Genomic DNA, 19,710 nt, shown 5'->3' with positions numbered 1-19,710 from the left:
CTACTCTTCCTGCTTGCTTGATCCAAAACCCACTTTCCAGTCCTTTATTATTTTTTGAAAATTTGACCATCATGTATCTTTTGGATTTAGTAAGAAGAAACACCAGTTTTTCCTGGTAGGAGAAGTTTCAGTGGAATCAGTGGAATAGAAAGTCACAATGAGTGGGTTGAGGACTAAGTTAGTGGTAATGAAATGAAGGTCATGAGAAAAGACTGCTCTTTCAGGAAGTTCTACTCTTCCTGCTTGCTTGATCCAAAAGCCACTTTCCAGTCCTTTATTATTTTTTTGAAAATTTGACCATCATGTATCTTGGTAAGAAGTGTACTTGTCAGTTTTGTCTGAAAGGCAGTTGGCTGTCTATTCTTAAAAGTTAGAAGTGCTTAGTTTGTATAAATTTCCTCTTACCATGCTTTTATTTCTTTGATTGACTTGCCTTTTTTCTGCAGAAACTTTCACTCATTAGTTGAATCTTCATTATGCAGTTTATCTGCAACTCCTCCAGTATCTTAATTTTCATTCAATATGCTTTAGTAATTAATTAAAAATTTTTACTGTTTCTCAAATTTACTCTATCATTTAATCACATTTGGTAGCATTAAGTCTTTACTGTTTTGCATAAAACTTTTTTATTAGTTTTTATATTGGTTATTGGTTTATGTAAAATTGTTCTTATTTTATAGAAAAATTATCTCTTATATCCTACTGAGCCTAAAAGGTGGAAATTTTGTCAACTATTATTTCTTGAAGTTAAGTACAAGATTCTAGATCCAGGAATCTAAACATGAGCATATGGGATTATAATATAGTTGTTATATCTTTATTTTTAAAAATAAAAACCATGGTCTAATTAAAAAAAATCATTTGTTATAATAATTGAAGAATAATTTCCAGAAGTGAATGGTCTGTGGTGATGGGAGCTCTATTCAGCTAGATCTGTGATGGTGAGAGCGGTAATGGATGGGTGAAGAATGCCTCTATCTGACACTATTTTATACCGTGAAAAACTCATAAATTTCATGGGACAAATGTCATTTATTACCGAGCAGGAAATGGCTCAGATGGAGAGGCTGAAAGAGAAACCTGAAAAAGAAAAGTAGAGCAAGGAGAAGCTGATGACGAATCTTTTCATCAATGCTGCGACACGGCTCCATTCTTCAGTTTCTCTGCTGCTGTTACATGAAATCCAGTTGATAAGGAACCCTGCCATAGCCCTCTCTTAAGATCAACAAGGATTTCCTGGGAAATAAAAACTCCTTTTAAAAAAGGAATTTATCATTTTTATGTGTGTGTAATTTTTAAAGGAAGTGAGTGCAAAGCAAATTCTCTGTCTGTATGAGAATTGATAAGTAAAACATACTATTAAATATTTAGACATATATTATTTTTTCCATTTTCAAGTCAATCCAGCTGTTTTCATGGGTGCAGAATGATGACTTATGTTTAACACATTCTTCAATTAGTTTGCATGATGCATTTATGCTAGATAAAACTCTCCTGGAATACATATGCCTTTAAAACTAATTTATTTTTTTTACTATGCCATAGGTCACATAATATTCTGAGATGTCTTTAAAAAATCATTGTGCTTATTTTAAAGCTAAGCTATCTAAATCAGAAAATACCACATTATTCCATTAAAAATCAAATCACGGCCACTGTGGCTGGATGATCTTTTACTGTAAAACTATTTTGCAGGGAAATCTTTGAACCTTATTTAGAACTTTACTCCTTTGCCCTGAACTTCACAACACTTTATGATCCCTCTCGATTTCTTACAGTAGCATTTCCAGGTGGACTCCACCATTTCGGTGTGGTAAGGAGCAGGAAAATAGTGATGGCTGCCAACCTTCTGAATTGTCAGACAAGTAACTGCATCATTTTCACACAGCACATCTTAACACAGCACAACTAAGCAAGAGAGGTCAATGTAGATGACTTCAAACTTGTAGAGTTGTGAGCATAAAGTTGGAAATAGACTAAATGGCACAATACAATGGTGTTCTCAAGTCTATAGGCTTAATATATCCTTTTTACCCAACCGAAAGTTTTTACTATGTCAGTTGTAAAATTTCTTTTCAAATATGCACCACATTTCTCCCCGCCAATCATTTGCATTTATTTTCTTTATTAGGTACACAGGCTCAACTGTTTTTCTCACCAGGGCATGATTTTTTTGTAAACTGAGATGTTTAATTCTGATTCAGTAATTCCCTTTAATCATTGCAACATTGCATCCTAAATAACCTCATGCATTCATTACTGTGTACAGAACCTCACACATACAAAATCCATTCTGTGTCCAATATTTAACTTGACACAGTGTCTTCTAATTTTAACTTCTGATTTTCAGTCTTGATCTGTATGCCATCAAAATCTACATCAATTTTTATTTTCTGTCGACTTCTTAAATGCATATATCAACCTATTTCCAGTGTTGGGGAAAAATGAGTTTTGTCTCCAACCTTTTCTAAAGGTTGATATTCTCTCCCATATCTGAGTTTGTGGGTGGGTTTGTGCGCAGCATCTTTAGCTATTATTCCTATATATTGACATCCAAACAGTCTTGGCAAAGTTAAAGGCCTTTGTAAGTGGGGATTTGTGTTTTTGAAAATAAAAAAAAACCTGTGAGGCCAATGGCTGTTAAAAGCTGATTGTGAAACCCTAGCTCACAGAAGGTGGGCACAAAATCCCTTTTGTCTTTCCCATGCAATCTAGCCTCTCACTTTCCTGATTTTTCATGATGTCCACATTTGTCCTCACTGCATATCTCAGATAAGCCAGGACTTGCCTGAGTAAGAAAGTCCTTCAAGGAGCGGACACTCATACCATAAGAATAAATGAGCTCCTTAATGCCAAGGATGGGAACTAGAACTTCTTCAAGAAAGGAGGAAAGATTGTAAGCAAGTGATATCTTCCACCAGGGGCAGATGGACCAGTTTTTATTGCAGTGCTCTAACAATAATGCTGGCATCTTCGGGGAACAGAGAAGAGAAAAATGACCTGAAAAGAAAGTGATTTGTTTTTTGTTTTGCCTTTCTTTTACTGTAAAGTTGCTCTCTGGCCAAAGAAAGTGTGCTAAACCCAGAGAGATGTCCCCTAGAAATACCAAGAGGACACCAAAGGTCCTTGATTGACCTTGGTAAATTTTCTACCCCATGGGTCCCTTCTTCATCTTTGCAGATGAAGAAGCTAGGTCTCCCTTGACCAGGATCATGGACAGGGATCTCAGAGACCCACGTGTACAGTAGATCCCAGTTTATTGGTTTATAAGAAGAAGCAACGTTTGGGAGATGGGACTGCTGCCAAAGCTGGATTTATGCATTCTTTGTGTGCAGAAAACCTTCATGGGAAAGCAAATCATAATCATAAGGTAGCTTGGAATGAGAATAAAGTGCAGTTGGTTGTATGATTGGAGGTTTATTGCCAGGGCCTGCTGTGTGCAGCCCCACAGCAGGGATGTACCTGCCAGATGAATGAAGTTTTTGTGATGATTGAAAGGGCAGCCTGTGCCTTAGATGACATTTAGATGAGAAGTTCCAATATTGCCCTGTCACTCTCTTCTCTCTTGCTATTGCTGAGCAATCTTTCTTTTGAGAGGTAGGTATACCCTTTCTCTGTCTCTGTCTCTATATTTATATGTAGATGTGTATATATAGAGATAGACATGTATGTGTGTGCTTATGTATGTATGTATGTATATAAGAGAGGCAAAAGGAGCAGGGAGATATCACTGCATGTGTATATGTAGTCCATATATACACATATTACAAATATGTGTGTGAATATATATATGTGCAAAACAAAAGTCAGATTATATTCTAGTGTTAGGGTCTACAAGCCATCTTGGGTATTTAGATGAATTTATAGCTCTTTCCTCCATCCCATGTGTTGATTTACAATTTAACTCTCAGAAAACCACTTTCTATTCCTCACTTTCTGGTTCTGTAAGGGAATCTTAGATATAGACCCTTAGATATAGTCTTTTTTATATAGACCCTCACCCTGGATAATTGAAGGACCAGAATGCTCAAATTGTGGATGTGTTCCTTTTGGATGGGGTAAGAAAATGGGCACAGAGCCCTCAATATGCAGACCATATAGTGAGATCAGAAGAACATAGCACCTTCTGCTGGGGTCTGGGTGTAAGAAGACTCCTCATCCCTCAAGAATGAGGTAAAAGGATATTTTTTAAAATGGGTTTTGGTAGGATTCTTTATTTCTCTTTCATTTTTATTCTGAGAATTTCTGCATAAGGCAAATCCACACTCATTCTTTCCTGAAAGTTCCTGAGAAATGTTAGACTTAAGTAACATAGCAATAGGCAGTGGATCAAGGGTCAGCAAACTAGGGCTCAGGGGTGGAATCCACTCTGCTGCCTGATTTTGTAAATAAAGTTTTATTAGAATACAACCTTGCCCATCATTTTACATACCATCTAGGACTTCTGTCACATCACATTCAGCGCCGAGTAGTCTTGACAGAATGAATGACCCACAGACACTGAAAGGAATAAGGATATTTCAGTCAACATGGACGGACAATGCTGATCCTTAGAACCAAGTTTGTGTAGTTACACTCTGTGACATTTGTTCAACCATGCATGAAGTTGCCTAAGGACTCATTTCTTTGTTTCAAACTTTATTTATTTATAATTGAATTATTTTTTAATTGAGGTTATACAGGTATACACCATATATGATTCATCTCTTCAGATGTATGTTATCACATCATACCCCTGACCCAGGCACAGTTCTTAGACCTATTCCTTTAAGTTACCTAGGCATGACTGTTTTTACTCTCTGGCCCTTCAGAGAAAACATTTGCTTAACTCTGTGTTAGAGGAAAAGATGCTAGCTTTTAAGTCTTAGGTAATTCTTCACTGTACAACCTCAGACAAGTTATTTACCTCTTGTATTTCCGTTTTGTTGTTTGTAAAGTGAGAATAATAACATATACCTTTAAGTTAAGTTTAAAGAAAATAGCATTTAAAATAGAATAAATGGGGGAAAGAAGTCCTGATGGCAGAGTGACTATGAAGGATACATACATTCAAAAGAATGGCCACATCAGGAAATTTCATTGGGAACAATTGTTCAACATGATTGTACAGAAAATATTGATTTTGTAGAATTGTGCAGCCCATTACGGAGGCTATGCATGACTATGGAACTCTTAAAACTAGTTGAAATTAAGATTGTGCTCATTTTGAGTTCAATGCATAGGTAAAGAAGCAGGGAAAAGCAAAAACAAGCCTCAAATTATACTTATTCTCAAATAATAGCCAATAATCACACAAGAAATAATTAAGACCTTCCAAAATATATGCAGCCTTTTGCATTTCCATTGATAGCTGAAGTGTGTACCCCAGCAATCAGAATGAGGTGTGAGAGTTCATATTCAAGGACTTGGAATAAAAATGCAAATAGCAAAGCACGTACCAAAACAACAGTTTAGGGTAACTTTTTATCCCAGGACTCTGAATGCTTTTTGAAAGAAATATCAATAAAGAACCTTCTTAGAAAAATAATATGAAGGAAATATCTTGAGTTTTAGAACGGATAGGATTTCAAAACAGGAAAATCTTCAAAGCAGATACAGTTTTTAAAGAAAGAACAAAATAGTTCTTCCCAAGGCAGCATCCATGCTCTAGAAATAGCTGAGCAATCTCCCTGTTGACCTTTCCCCTTGTTCTGAAAGCTTTAGTGGTGATTTGGGTGTCATTTTCTCATCCTGGTTTTGAGTAAATGTGATGACCTGAGTTTCAGTTTCTAAATAAAACGCTGTTCTCTTACAAATTCTCCATCTCGAGAATGAAATATGCTTCAAAATTTCCAGAAGAAACAGCCACTACAACTTTGCATATTTCTAATATGTGAAAGGAAGAAAGCCTTATAACACCAATTATATATAGGTTTCCCCAAGCAATCCCTTTTAATTCCTAAAGACTTCCTCCTTTCGAGAATCTTGTAGCATCTGAAAGAGTCGCAGCTATGTAAATGCAACATATTAGTTGTTGGAAACACAGCTGTATCTTGTCTTCTTTGCCTTGTGTTCTCACTGCTGGGTTGTGTTTGTAAATGTGGTTGCCTTAAAACTGATGCTGACTGGGAACAAGGATCGTAGTGTAGCAGTGAAGCCTTTTTTTAAGGCTTGGTAGGGCCGACCTCTTCTCTTCTGATGGTTTCTCTTGATCTTCTCATTGTGGCTTTGACATGTTTCCATTAACACAGCTGACTTGAGACTTCATTAACTTTCCTGTCAGAGAAGAACCCACAAAGGTTTGTGGACCCTCTTCCAATGGCAAGTGGAGAACTTGCTCAAGGGGCAACAATTCTGAGAAGAGGATGCCATCTCCCAGGTGCCTGCCCTAGCACCCTGTCCTTCCTTCCTTTCTATGGTATGAAGAACCATTCTCTTTTGTGGGCCACGACTGTACCCCATGAGATTTCTATCCCAGTTCCCAGCTCTTTGACTCTATTTTCCTGATCTTCCCCCATATACTTTGTTTTGAGTTTCCTGAGAAGTGTGAGACCAGTGATGATAGTATTACTATCATCATCTCCAACATTAATAGATCACTCACTATGTGCCACGGCCTATGTGAAGTACATTATATCATTCTCATTTAAGTTTCACAACATTTTACGTAAGTATAAACGGAGTCTTGGGATAGGTAAGAGACTTGCACAAAAAGATAACTGGCAGAGCCAGGATTAGAATACAGATATGACCGATTCTGGAACCTGACATTTATCACGGTGTTCTGATTTATCAAGATTAATTCACCCTTGGGTCTGTAGTCACTGTGATAGGTCTTAGCCAAAATAGTCCTTGACCAGGATTTAATGAATGAATTGCAAGGAGTGCTCCAGGTCACTGGAGAAACAGGTCATGCTCAGGAGGACATTGTTTTCCTTTCCCCCTCCCCCATGGATGTCTCCTAATATTCCATTGGACAACCTTACTCTCCCCATTTTCCTTTCTAGCCTTAGTTTTTTTTTTTTAAAATACAGAATGGGATGAATTTATTGATGTGGTCAAGATTCAGGAGCAATGGCACTGTAATGGGTTATCCCACCCCAATAAACCTGGACTTGGATCGTTCTCTTAGAACCAAGTCTTTAGGGAAGTTTGTGGGGTTTTATAACCTGTAAAGCTGTTCAGGATAGAGGGTGGACAGCGTCGATTCTCTTAATTCTGCCTCTCTTCATTTGTGTCCTCTTGTTACTACTGGTCTCCAGTGATTGGACTTGGTGCAAGCTCCCAAATAAGAGTGCAAGGTGATAAAATTCATTCAATTATTGGGGCTTTATAGCAAGCTAAAATTTGGATAAATTAGTGTTCAATTAATGATTTGGCTTTGACCAGACTGAGAAAGCAAACTTGTATTTTGACTTACTTAAGAATCCTCTCCAGGGAATCTTGATGGAATGCTTCATGGTCAAGCAGTCTTTACCCAAGTCCATCACAGGGATCTTAAGATGCTGCCACCACCGCATCTGATGGTAGGGTGAACACCTGATGTTATCTATGGTGAGGTGGTTTTACAGAGTACTCAGAATCTAGTAGAACCAAATGACAAGTGAAAATAAGGTTCAGTGAATCAGCAGTTGTCAAGTAGGGGACACTTGGCAATGTTGAGTGAGTGCTTGGGTGGAGACAGGTGCTACTGACATCTAGGGGGTAGAGGCCAGGGATGCTGCTAAATATCCTAGAGTGCACAGGACAGCTTCTCGTAACAAAACATTACCCAGAACCAATGTCAATAGTGCAGAGGTCAAGCAACTGAGCAGAATAAAAACCAGGAAGCAAACATCTGTCCATGGTGAAGAGGAATGAACATGGAGGGTAGAGTTACATGCAAAACCAAAATGCCAGAACACAGGTAGATTTTAAAAAATTGGAAATGATTATCAAAAGCAAGAGCAATGTGAGAGAAGCCAAGAGCAAGGCTGCAGTGACTCCGGTTCCTTTAACTTGTGTGGCATGGAAGTGGATTTGCCTGAATTCTAGGTAAAGGCCTGGAGCACACACATCAATGATGGCAGATGAGCAGTGCTCCAGGGAGGCAGTGATGGGTGGTGACGAGCCCAGAGGTCTCAAAAAATTTGTATGAGGCTATGAAGATGCGTGGCAGCCATTAATGAACCACAGAACTGAGCCTAGAACATCACCATATGCCACATCACACAGTTTCACTAATTCTGTGATTTCTGGGTGTTTCCCCCCACCCCTTTTTTCCTTTAAAGCATCATGTCAGTGTTCTGTGGAGGAAAGTGAATTCATTAACAGTGCTTGTCTTGATAGATCTTGATAGGATCAAGAGGCAGTATGGCAGAAAGGAAAAAAATTGACTAGTTAAAAAAGAAAAAGCCAAGTTCTGCCTTTTAGGGGAAGAACAATCTGGACATCAGAGGTAAATGGCTCTTTGGTGGAATAAAATGCTTTGATGAGAATGTGTGATTGACAAAGATGAGCCTCTGTCTTGCTTTTGTGCCAACTTGCAGGCAGAACCTAAATTTATGAAGGTGAGTGAGGGAGCGCAACTGTTTCAATGAAGAAAGGAAGAATTTTGAGTGTTGGTGGACAGCCCAAGGGAGAGGGAAGAAGGAATCCAGTGTTTTGGAAGAAGCCCCCAGTAATATGGCAGTAGGCAGCACCTGAAGGAAGATTGTACAGAGGAGAATTCCCTGTGGAGGAGGAATTATGGGGAACCCTGCAAAAATGATGCATTTTTAAATTTAGTGCTGTGTTTGTGTGGTTTTGAAGAAACCATTTTTGTTATCCCTAAAACATTCAGAGTTAACCACGCGTAGCAGCCTTGGATGGTGTTACTGGTTTCGGGGGAGAAGAAGGAGGTGAGTGGTATTCCAAAGAGGCAAGAAAAAAAGGTGACCAATAGCTAAGCAAGGCTTACCCATTTGCTTCTCCTCTCCATTCCCACGGCTCAGATACTAGGACCTCTTGGAGTGCTGAGCTGAGGGTCTCAGCCATGTTATTTGAATAATAAAAGAAAGTATGCCCTCAGCCAGCTAGACATTAGAGGGGGACACAGGTTTTATAGAAGCTACTCAGTAAGAAAATTGCCAAACATAGGCCTCCCCGGTGGCACAGTGGTTGAGCGCTGGGTTGCGAAGCTGCCCGCAGCCCCTGCAGTGCCGGTTCGATCCCCGGCTGCTCCCTGGCCACCGGAGGAGGGTCCCACATGGTGCCCGCTGCTCCCCTCAGCAGTGTACTTCGGTCCTTCTGCCTGTTCTGCTCCTCACTCTGGCTCTGGTGAATTCTCTCACCTTCCCGCGCTGCTGACTGTACCCAGTGCTTGTATAAATTAAAATAAATAAATAAATAAATAAATAAATAAATCTTAAAAAAAAAAAAAAAGAAAATTGGCAAACAATGGTGACATCTCTGTTGTGCTGTGGGTCCTGCCTTCTCCTGAGTGTCCCTGGGCACTATCTAGACACTTTAAGGTTTTCTTAGGGTCTTTTGGTGACAAATGAAAATTTCTAAGGAGCTGGAGTCTATCTTTTCTGCCCAACCTGATTACAGTAGGAAAGAGAGGCGGAGAGATGGGATTAGACTGCTCTGGGCTGGGAGAGCCTGGGGTTGCGGGGACCAGAGCCCAGGTTTTCTGATGACATCACTTGCTGTGCAAGATGGGTGACTTCTCCATCGTCTTCCACAGTGTGTCCCCCAAAGATCTCTTGGTTTTGCTGCATTGCAAAGATCTGGTCTGCTGTGTCTCCCTGCTGTTCTGGGCATGCACAGCTGCCACACACAGCACAAGAAGCTGGTGAAGAGGCTGCTTGCCAAAGGTGAAGAGGCACTGGAGATGCTAAGGCATTTGTTTGCTGCAGTCATTTTCTCGCCCAATCTTCATCATCTTCCATTAATCAAGAGTGCTAAATGAGCAGTCATAGGAGGTGTAAGTGTCAACAGTCCTACCTAGGCTGTTTAAATGCAGCTGTAGAAATCATAATGTTTGTGAATTATGACAGTTCTCTAGCTGTCACAAACTTCTCTTGAGTTTTTGCTCACCACATCCTCTATATTACCTCCTTGGAGAGAACTTTTCTGGCTTCCCAGTGCTGCTTCTCAGGTTACTGCCATTCTGTGGTCGTTTGTTTTAAATAGTGCTTAATGCTATCTAATCGTCTTCTTTAATTGCTACTTGGTTATTGTCATTGTCGTTCTGCTAGAACATAAACTCAGTGAAGACCAGGATCTAATCTAACACTTCCACCTTTGTATCCTTTCTCTACAACTGTGCCCTGAACATAAGAGTTTTCTCAATAGTCATTTAATACATGGACAATGAATGAATAAGTGAGACTACTCTTGATGACGAACAATTTTATGGTTTTTTTCCTCAGACCTCATGCTCCTCAGCATCTCTGTTGGTTTCCCAACACTCAGAATTACTTGTCTCTTTCCATGTGCATAGGTCTTACCTAAGCAGAGGTTGGTCTAGTCACCTTTTTATTCCTACTGCTCCTTGCATTGCTCCAACCCCACTGTCTTTCCTGTTATTTGAACATGCTAAGCTTATTTTTGACCATCAAGAGCTTAGGCTCTGGACTTGGCTGGATCTGGGCTTGAATCCCAGCATTGAACTTTGCTAGCTATGATCTTTACCTTCTCTAATGCTCATTTTACCTTATCTACAAAATGCCTAATGGCTGCACCTACCTCATAGGTGGTAATTACATAGAACAACATACTCCTAGCGCTTTTGTTATATACATTGAACAAATTCCTCTTTTCTGCTGCAAACAAATGCAATCCTAATTGTGAGTCCTAAATGTAAAGCAATATACACACATCCTTGTACACAGCAATAGTGAGGTACAGTAAATATCACTACCTCTCCCCCACTCCTTTCTTCTGGCTTGGTTTAAATTTGACATTTCCTGTGTCATTTCCCAAAGTCTCCTTTCTTTCTTGCATGCCTTCATTATGCATTTAATTTTATTCAGTAACATCTTATTTGACCAAATGTCACTGATCAGCCAAACCTACCTTTCTTCCACATAGCTGAGAATCCAGAAAAAAAAAAAGAAAACAATTAGTGGCAATTGTGCAGAAAATTAGATGCAAAAAATATACTCTATAAGCAGATAGAATCTAAGCAGAGAAACTCAGATCATGCTCATAGCTTATAACTTTTACTTTGGGTACAGCGCCACGCAAGATAGCAATGGCAACATAAGGGAAGACAAAAAAAAAAAAAAAAAGAAAACAAAAAACCAAAACAAAACCCAAAACAAAAAAACAGTACAAACTGTATGTAAGAAGCCAAAATATGAATTGAGTATTGTAAAAACGCAGTGTCTTTTAGAGTAGCTACAGGCCCCTGTATACTTGAAAAACCCCAAGGGGGGCCCTATATCACAGCACAGTGTGATAGTTGACATTCATAATCATCCGGAGACATATAGAAAAGGTTAATCTACATTCTATATATTCTGCCTAAGGGAGGGAAATGTTTTAGCTTCTTTGGAAAGATTTCCATTTTTTTTTTTTTTTAAGCTTTCACTTGAAAATGGTAAGCTTCCCATTTCTGGAACATTTCACTTTAAATATTTGGATAAACATGTTATCTTGTTGCCTAGACATTTTGCCTGTTTAGAGATTATCATCTCAAATTCCTCTTGAACTGTATCTCTGCTGATACTTCCTACAGGTTAAACTGTGATAGATTGTCAATAATGGTCTATTGATTTGACTTACCTTTCCTTGTAGAAGCTGTTGGGTATTATAAGCTCATTCATTTAGTCTTTCAGTGTTTACTTTCAAGTGTTTATGTCATACTTAGAAGAATTCAAGTGACAGATGTTGTTCTCTTGGGTGGGTAATCTCGGAAGCCTTTGGAATGCTTTGTCAACCCGGAAATAAGTATATTTTCAGATCCCTGAGCTACAAAGTGTGAACTGGCTAGATAAGATTCCTCATGGCTAGTGCCATTCCAGTCTTGGCATGGTTGGAGGTGATGGCTGTTCATCTGGATCTTAACCATTGATGCCCTTTGGGTAAAGGCAGAAACATAGGCCCCCTTTTTCTCCACCATTAAAGAGAATAAGGTGATAAGAAAACAGAATCACTCAGCCTGGATAATAAAACAGACTCCAGCTTGGGATACATGGAGCCTCAAAGACCATGATCTGACCAGATCAGAGCAGAATGTATGTCTCCATTTCTCTTGGTGGTTCTGGTTTAGGGAATTCACACATTCCTTTGAAAGGACAGTCAGATAAGCCACCCTCTATATATTCACTGCTGTGATGGTGCTTATGATGGACATTAAATGATATATTTCTTATTACAGACCTTAGAGGTATTAGTTCTCAAAATATACCTTGTCAACTTAATAAAATAGTAAATTATATTAACCACAGGTCTTGCTCATAATAGATACTTGAACTAACTGGACCCACGATTATGACATTCACATTAAAGCTAAATCAGGTGTACGCTACTTCTATATCAAGTCAAGGGGTTTTCATCTGGATGTTCATTGATACTTTGGTGAAATAACTCCCCCCTATGATATTGACTTGTTTCATATTTTTTTTAATGAGATAAGCACTCTGAACTGATTTGCTTATTTAATAGTTTTTAGTTGATTCTCTTTTGTGTTTACAACTATGTGGTGATGGATGTTAACTAGATTTAATGTAGATAAAATTTCACGATATGTTACATATACATGTATATGTATATCAAATGATTATGTTGTATCCCTGAAATGAATATAATCTTATATGTCAGTTATCCTCAAGAGAAAAAGTCTTGAGTATTCGCTATGCTTATTATTCTAGTTGACATTTTGAAAGTCCGTATTCATGTTTTAAAAGAATTACTACTTAGATGTTGGTTGGAATTTAGCATTGTATGTGTGAATTAGTTTAGAGAACTGATTTATTCTAATTTTCTTTCTTTTCATCCATGAACATAGTATACTGATTTGTTCATCCAAATCTTTTTCCTATGGTTTTGAACATTTTAAAATGCATGTCTCAAATTTAAAATTTATTTGAAGACATTTTATAGTTTTGATACTTTGGTGAAATAACTCCCCCCTATGATATTGACTTGTTTCATTTTTTTTTTTAATGAGATAAGAACTCTGAACTGATTTGTTTATTTAATAGTTTTTAGTTGATTCTCTTTTGCCTTTGAAGCCAAATTGTTAAATATTCTGTTATAATTTATATATTTCTTTTTCTAACAGTGCACTGACCAAACATTTGAAGACAATGTTGAATGATAGTGGTTATTTCAGGTGTCATTTTCTTATTCCTAATTTTAGGAAAGTAAATCTTATTGATGTTTATGAACTAGACTTCTATTTCTAGTGTAGTAGAACTGTTTAATCAGATGTGTATTTTAATTTTATCAAAGGATTTTCTTTTCATACTTCAGAACCTTCACAAGGTTGTTATTCTTGGATCTGTTGCTGTGGTGAACCAGAATTATGAATTCATAATATTGAACTATCCTTGCACATCTGGAAATAATGCTGGCTCGGCTCAGTGATGTTGTTTGAATATATGGCTGTATTTAATTTGCTATCATTTTAAAATGACTTTAGTATCCATATTTAAAATTGCAATTTATCTTCAAATTTCCGTTTGGGGGATACTTTTGCCAGTTTTCTCGTGGTAGCAGAGATATATTGATTTTATAAATTTGATGAGAGATTTCTCCCCTTTCATTTTGGAATAATTTCAAGAGTACAGGAATGGATACTTTTCTTAATTCTACTCATCTATAATACTGTTCTGTGGAAAATTTTTTCTTACTTCTTACATATCCCTTTTACTTTCCTACTCCTTCTCAAGTCAATTTTATCTACTTATAATTTCCAACAAAGTTTTCCACTTAACTAAGATTTTAAAATTAATGGAAAAAGAATCTAAGATTTCCTGTAACTTTAAAAATACTTCAGAAACTGTAAGTTTAAAACAATTTTGAAATTTCAGTTTACAAGATCTTTCAGATGTGGTCACATCAAAGGCGTCAAATCTCTGCCACCAACAGATGGCGATAGCGGTCACTTTACATTGTTACATGTTAGCTGTAAAACCAAACAGATTTTGCATTTAACTGCAAAATGATCACTGGGATAACTCTAACATCTATCACCATGTGTAGATACAATTTTTTTTTTAATAATGAGAACATTTAAGATTTACTCACTTAGCAACTTTCCAATATACAGCACAGCATTATTACCTATACTCATCATGCTGTATATTACATTTCCAGGACTTACTTATTTGCTAGCCTTTGATCCTTTTACCCATATCTCCTACCCCTCAACCCCTACCTCTGGTAACCACCAATATGTTTTCTGTGTTTATGAGCTTGTCTTTCTGGTTTTAATTTTAGATTCCACACAAAAGTGAGATCTTAAAATATTTGTCTTTCTCTGTTTGACATTAGCACAATGCCCTCAAGGTCCACTCATGTTATCTCAAATGGTGAATTTTTCTTTCTTTTTTTAAATTGACATCAGTTTACAATGCAGTGTAGGTTCCAAGATTACATTTTTCTCATGGCACCAAATATCCAGTGACCTTCTACCACTAACCATTTGGCCTCTTCTACTCATTCCCTGCTCACTTCTTCCCTTCTGGAAACCACCATTCTGTTGTCGGAGTCTAAAGGTTTGTTTTTGTTTCCTTTATATTCCACAAATGATTGAAATCATACAGTATTTATTTCTCCTTCTGACTTACTTCACTTAGCATAAACTCCTCAAGGTCCATCCATGTTGTTGAAAATGGCAAGATTTCATCTTTTTTATAACTGAGTAGTATTCCATTGTGACTATGTACTACATCTTCTTTCATTGTGACTACATATTCTCCATCATTGGGCATATGGGTTGTTTCCATATCTTGGCTTTTGTGAAGAGTGCTGCAATGAACACAGGGGTACATATATCTTTTTGAGATAGTACTTTCATATTCTTTGGGTGAATCCCAAAAGAGAATTACTGGATCATAAGTTAATTCTATTTTTTATTTTTTAAGATATCTCTGTAGTGTTTTCCATAATGGCTGCACCACTTTACAATCTACCAATAGTGGAGGAGGCTTCTTTTTCTCCGCATCTTTGCCAACTTTCTTATTTCTTTACTTTTTCATAATACCCTTTCTAACTGGAATGAGGTGAAATCTCACTGAGGTTTTGATTTGCATTTCCCTAGCGATAAGTGAATAGAGCATCTTTTCATGTGTCTATTTATGATCTGTATATCTTCTTTGATGAGATGCAGAATTTTATTCATTCATTCATAGATGACACTTAGCTTAGCTATTGTAAACAATGTCACAATGGTTGTGGGTCTTTTTTCACATGGTGTTTGTATTTCAACTTTTTTTTTTGTTATTTCTAAGTTTTTTCTTTATACATTTTATCATAATATTGCACGGAACAGAACAACTCTGAAGAGTTATATTTCTTATTTTAAACTTTAGTAGTAGCTAGCATTAAATATTTCACATGCATTTTATTTATTCTTAAAAAGCTGTGGGAAGTGACAGGTACTTCCTGAAATTGCACTGAGACAATGGAAAAAATTGATATCAACTGGATATTTGATGATATTAAGGAATTATGTTAATTTGGGTATGACAGTGTTGTGAGACTAGTCTCAGTCTTTTCAAGATCTATATTGGCATGTTTGCAGATGAAATGATGCGATGGCTGGGAGTTGCTTCATGAGAACCGAGTGTGTGGGGTGAAGGAATGGGCGGCAGAGATGAAATAAGAATGGCCTTGAACTGGTGGTTTTTATAGCTGGGTAATGGGTACATGCAGGCTCACTGCTTTATTCTTTCTACTGTTGCATAAGTTTGGGGTTTTTCATTTTAAAAAAGGTTAATAAAAGGAGAAAAGAAGAAGGAGGAGATGAAGGAAGAGGAAAAGAAGCCAGAGAATTTTCTGCAGGGCTTCTCCAGTGCACCCTAGTTTTGTTCCCTTAGGGTTCTCCTGGAAGCTTGTGATAAAGGACACTCTTAGTGTCTGAGTCTCTGTGCCTGGGATTCTTTGAAGGAACTTCTTGAATGAGAACATGCATACTCATCTCCCAGATTGTAGAAACAATGCAGCATAAATCTATTTAGAAAATAAACATCTTCGTATAACCTTCAGAGATGCAACTTTGCTCACAACAAAGACAGTCTTTTTTACATGATTTTGTAGAACTGCCTGTCTTAAAGAGCGGCCTGGGAAACCTTAGGGCTCCTGAGGCCACTTCATGTATCCATAGGGCCAAAATGATGATCTTAATAATGAAACCCTAAGATATTTTTGCCTTTTTCAGTCTCATTCTCTCACCAGTGTACAGAGGACTTTTCTAGAATATACATGGCTCTAGGTAACTTTATCCTTCTGACGGTGTATAAAGTGTGAGCTTGTGTGTTACTTTTTAACTTAATTTTGAGTACACTGAATACAACTAAATATATCCTAACATAAAACAAAGCTCTTTGGAATTCCCAATCATGTTGAGTGTCATGGGACCTGAGATTACAAAGTTGAGAACTCCTGATAGGGAGCAGTTTAGTCACTTAAAGCCACACTCCTAGGCACCTGTGTCTCGCAGTAATCTTAATGTCGATGATTTACTATTTGCCAATAAAAAAAAAATTGTAATTGGGCCTCCCCTGGTGGCACAGGCAGTTGAGCACCGCACTGTGAAGCTGTCTGCAGCCTCTGCAGCGCTGGTTCGATCCCGGCCAGCCGGTGAGAATCCCACATGGCATGGCAGACCTCTCCTGTCTCGCCCTCTGCTCCCCTCAGCAGTGTATTTTGTCAGTCTGCCTGTTCTGTTCAGCACGGTCTCTGGTGAATCCTCTCACCCTCCTGCGCATCTGGCCTGTACTCCAATTTTTGTATAAATAAATAAATAAATCTTTAAAAAAATTGTAATATTTTGCTCTTCCTATACAAAGTAACATTAGGTTCATGAACTTAAGCCCAACTTCCTTCTTTTTACAACACACACCCCTAAAAACTGATAATGTCTGCTTTCCACAATCAAACTGTTAGGGGGAAAAGGCAGTCCCAAAGCAAATTCCATACAGGCTTTGTGGACTCCACCCCCACCCCAGGTCAAAGCCAAAGACACTGGGAACTCCAAATCCCATCACCACCAAAGGGAAGGTGGCTGGGACCTGAGGGTGGGGTTAAGCAGCCAGGTGGATACAAAAGGCAGACACGTGGGCTTTGGGGGCTCTCTCCATTTTGGGGCCCTCGGCCAGCTCGCGGCGTCCGTCTAGCTCTGAGAGTGACTTTGGGGTTTCCAGGTCGTCGGATCGGGTAGGACGCATTAAAGACTTTATTTCCCTATTTTCTCCCTGAGTTGTACATTTTCCTTATTTCCTTTTCTCTTGTAAATAAACCTTTTATTAACACTTTTGCATGTGTCTGTAGTAGAGTATTCATAAGTCCCTTTAAAGCGCGCGGGTGAGGACCCACAGCCAGGAACCCGTTTAATATCGGGGTTGCTCTATAACAAACCCACCTCCTCTCAAGATGTCAGTGTCACAGGACTTTAGTCAAGCCTCAAAGTCAAGGCTTAGGTTTTTCTCTCTTTGATGGTCTCTGCAAAAAATAACTTTTCCCCCAGCACGTAGCCCAAAGGGAGTCTGGAGCAACTTAAGGCAACAGAATTTACCTGCTTCTTCCGGAGTGTACCTGGGGCATGGATTTTCCTCCTTATCCATAAAATGGGTCTCATAAAATGGGGCCACTGGTTTTTACCAGAATGATACAACATGTATGTAACAATTGCGCTCTGCCTACAATCCCTATAGGGAATGCCAAGTTCACCTCTTACCACATTTCTTTACTTTTCCTTTCAATTAAGGCCTTTCAAAGATTATACCTCTTGGGTTTCTGAGAGGCCCTTTCTTTTAGCTCTCCTGTTTCTCAGCCCTTCTCCCAGCTCACTATCTGTGGTCTTTCCCACCCCTCAGCCCTCACGCCAGATTTGTCCTCTCTTCTTAAAGTCTTTAAAGTTCTAAACGTTGATCCTACCTCTGTCCTGCTGGGACAACAGCAGGTCCTTGCAGTGTGAATTGGGGAAGCAGGAAAGAGGGAAAGAAAACAAGATGCATACATATATTGAAAGCATGAATTCCAATGAAGGGTAGCTGCCATTACTGACATTTCAAGAGTCCTTATCATTTGCTGTAGACCTTCTCACTGGAGAGCCTTAGGTCCATTTCACTGACCAATACCTTGTTAGTACCACCTCTACCCGACCCCATGTTATCATTTTAGGTTTGATAACCATCAACCTATCATTATAATCACTTCCTTCACATACACTCAATTCCCTGACCCCTTTCTCCTTCCATTGAATTCGCATGGTAAATCCCACCCTGGTTAAACCCAATGCCCAGCCCCTGAACAACTGAATGCGTTTGGACAAATCACAGCCACTCTCACTAGCCTGACTGGTCTGATAAACTCATGACTACAATTAGCCATCTGGCCACCTGTACTTTTCAGCAACACTACTGTATTTTTTTTTAAGATTTATTTATTTATGCATACAAGAGCTGGGGTACAGGCCAGAGATGGGGGGGGTGGTGAGAGGATTCACCAGAGACAGAGCCGGGAACAGAACAGGCAGACTGACTGAAATACACTGCTGAGGGGAGCAGCGGGCGAGTCAGGAGAAATCTGCCGCGCCATGTGGGTTGCTCCCCTGGCCGACCGGGGATCGAACTCGTGCTACAGAGGCTGCGGATCGCTTCATAGTGCATTGCTTCATAGTGTTTTGCTTAACCCCTTGCACCACCAAAGAGGCCCCAACCATTGTATTTTCCTTGTCAATAATTCTCTCTTCTTTCTGAGTCAACCTGTTTATTTTAAAATATTTCCCAAACATTTAACAACACTTTTGTGGGGCCTAAATCTGGATATGCTTGGGAAAGAAAGGAGATGCTATTAAAGGTTTTTTTTTTGACAACAGACTAAACCAGTATTGTTCAAGCAAATCACATTTCCCTCTCTGGTACCTTTCTTTTTCCCTCACGATCATCCTGTTATTTCATGGAGAATATAGAAATAATAGATATGAGTTCCAAACCTGTGAATGATTTCATTTATGGCCATGTACTTGGCCTTCTTTGTTCTGCCAGTAAACACTGTGCTTGCTTCCTGTGGCTGACATAATATCTTATCACAAAGTGGGTAGTTTTTTTTTTTTAAAAGATTTTTTAATTTATTTATGCAAGATCTGGGGTACAGACCAGATGCGTGGAAGGGTGAGAGGATTCACCAGAGACAGAGCAGGGAACAGAACAGGCAGACTGACGAAATACACTGCTGAAGGGAGCAGCGGGTGAGACAGGAGAGGTCTGCCACACCATGTGGGATTCTTGCCGGCCGGCTGGGATCTAACCGGTGCTGCAGAGGCGGCGGACAGCTTCACAGTGCTGCACTTAACCACCTGTGCCACCAGGGAGGCCCCAAACTGGGTAGCTTTAAACAAGATTGTATTCTCTTACTATTCTGGGGGCTAAAAGTCTGGAGCCAAGGTGTTGGCCAGGCTGCAATCCCTCTAATGGCTCTAGGGTAGAATTCTTCCTTCCTACCTCTCTGGATTGCTGGCACTTCCTGGCATTCCTTGGCTTGTGGACACACTGCTCCAATCCCTGTTTCCATCATCCAGTTGTTCTCCCTAGG

The 19,710-nt window shown here is 38.9% G+C and overlaps 1 long non-coding RNA gene across 2 annotated transcripts; it reads right to left on the bottom strand.

Moving 5' to 3' along the window:
* Positions 1–1,134: 1,134 nt before the first annotated feature.
* LOC129146064 (uncharacterized) lies at positions 1,135–19,653 on the bottom strand. Of its 2 annotated transcripts, none has more exons than XR_008552435.1 (4): positions 19,620–19,653; positions 7,400–7,562; positions 4,433–4,500; positions 1,135–1,236 (listed from the first exon to the last, which is right to left on the bottom strand). It is a non-coding gene; the product is annotated as an uncharacterized LOC129146064 (long non-coding RNA). The 2 variants fall into 2 exon arrangements; XR_008552434.1 differs by lacking the exon at positions 1,135–1,236 and adding an exon at positions 2,959–3,000.
* Positions 19,654–19,710: the final 57 nt, after the last annotated feature.

This window comes from Talpa occidentalis, unplaced genomic scaffold (genome assembly GCF_014898055.3).
Source record: "Talpa occidentalis isolate TD23 unplaced genomic scaffold, MPIMG_talOcc4v2.1 talOcc4.17, whole genome shotgun sequence".
Lineage (NCBI taxonomy): Eukaryota > Metazoa > Chordata > Mammalia > Eulipotyphla > Talpidae > Talpa > Talpa occidentalis.
Note: the sequence above shows the minus strand (reverse complement) of the source record. Positions and strands in the feature narration are given on the sequence as shown.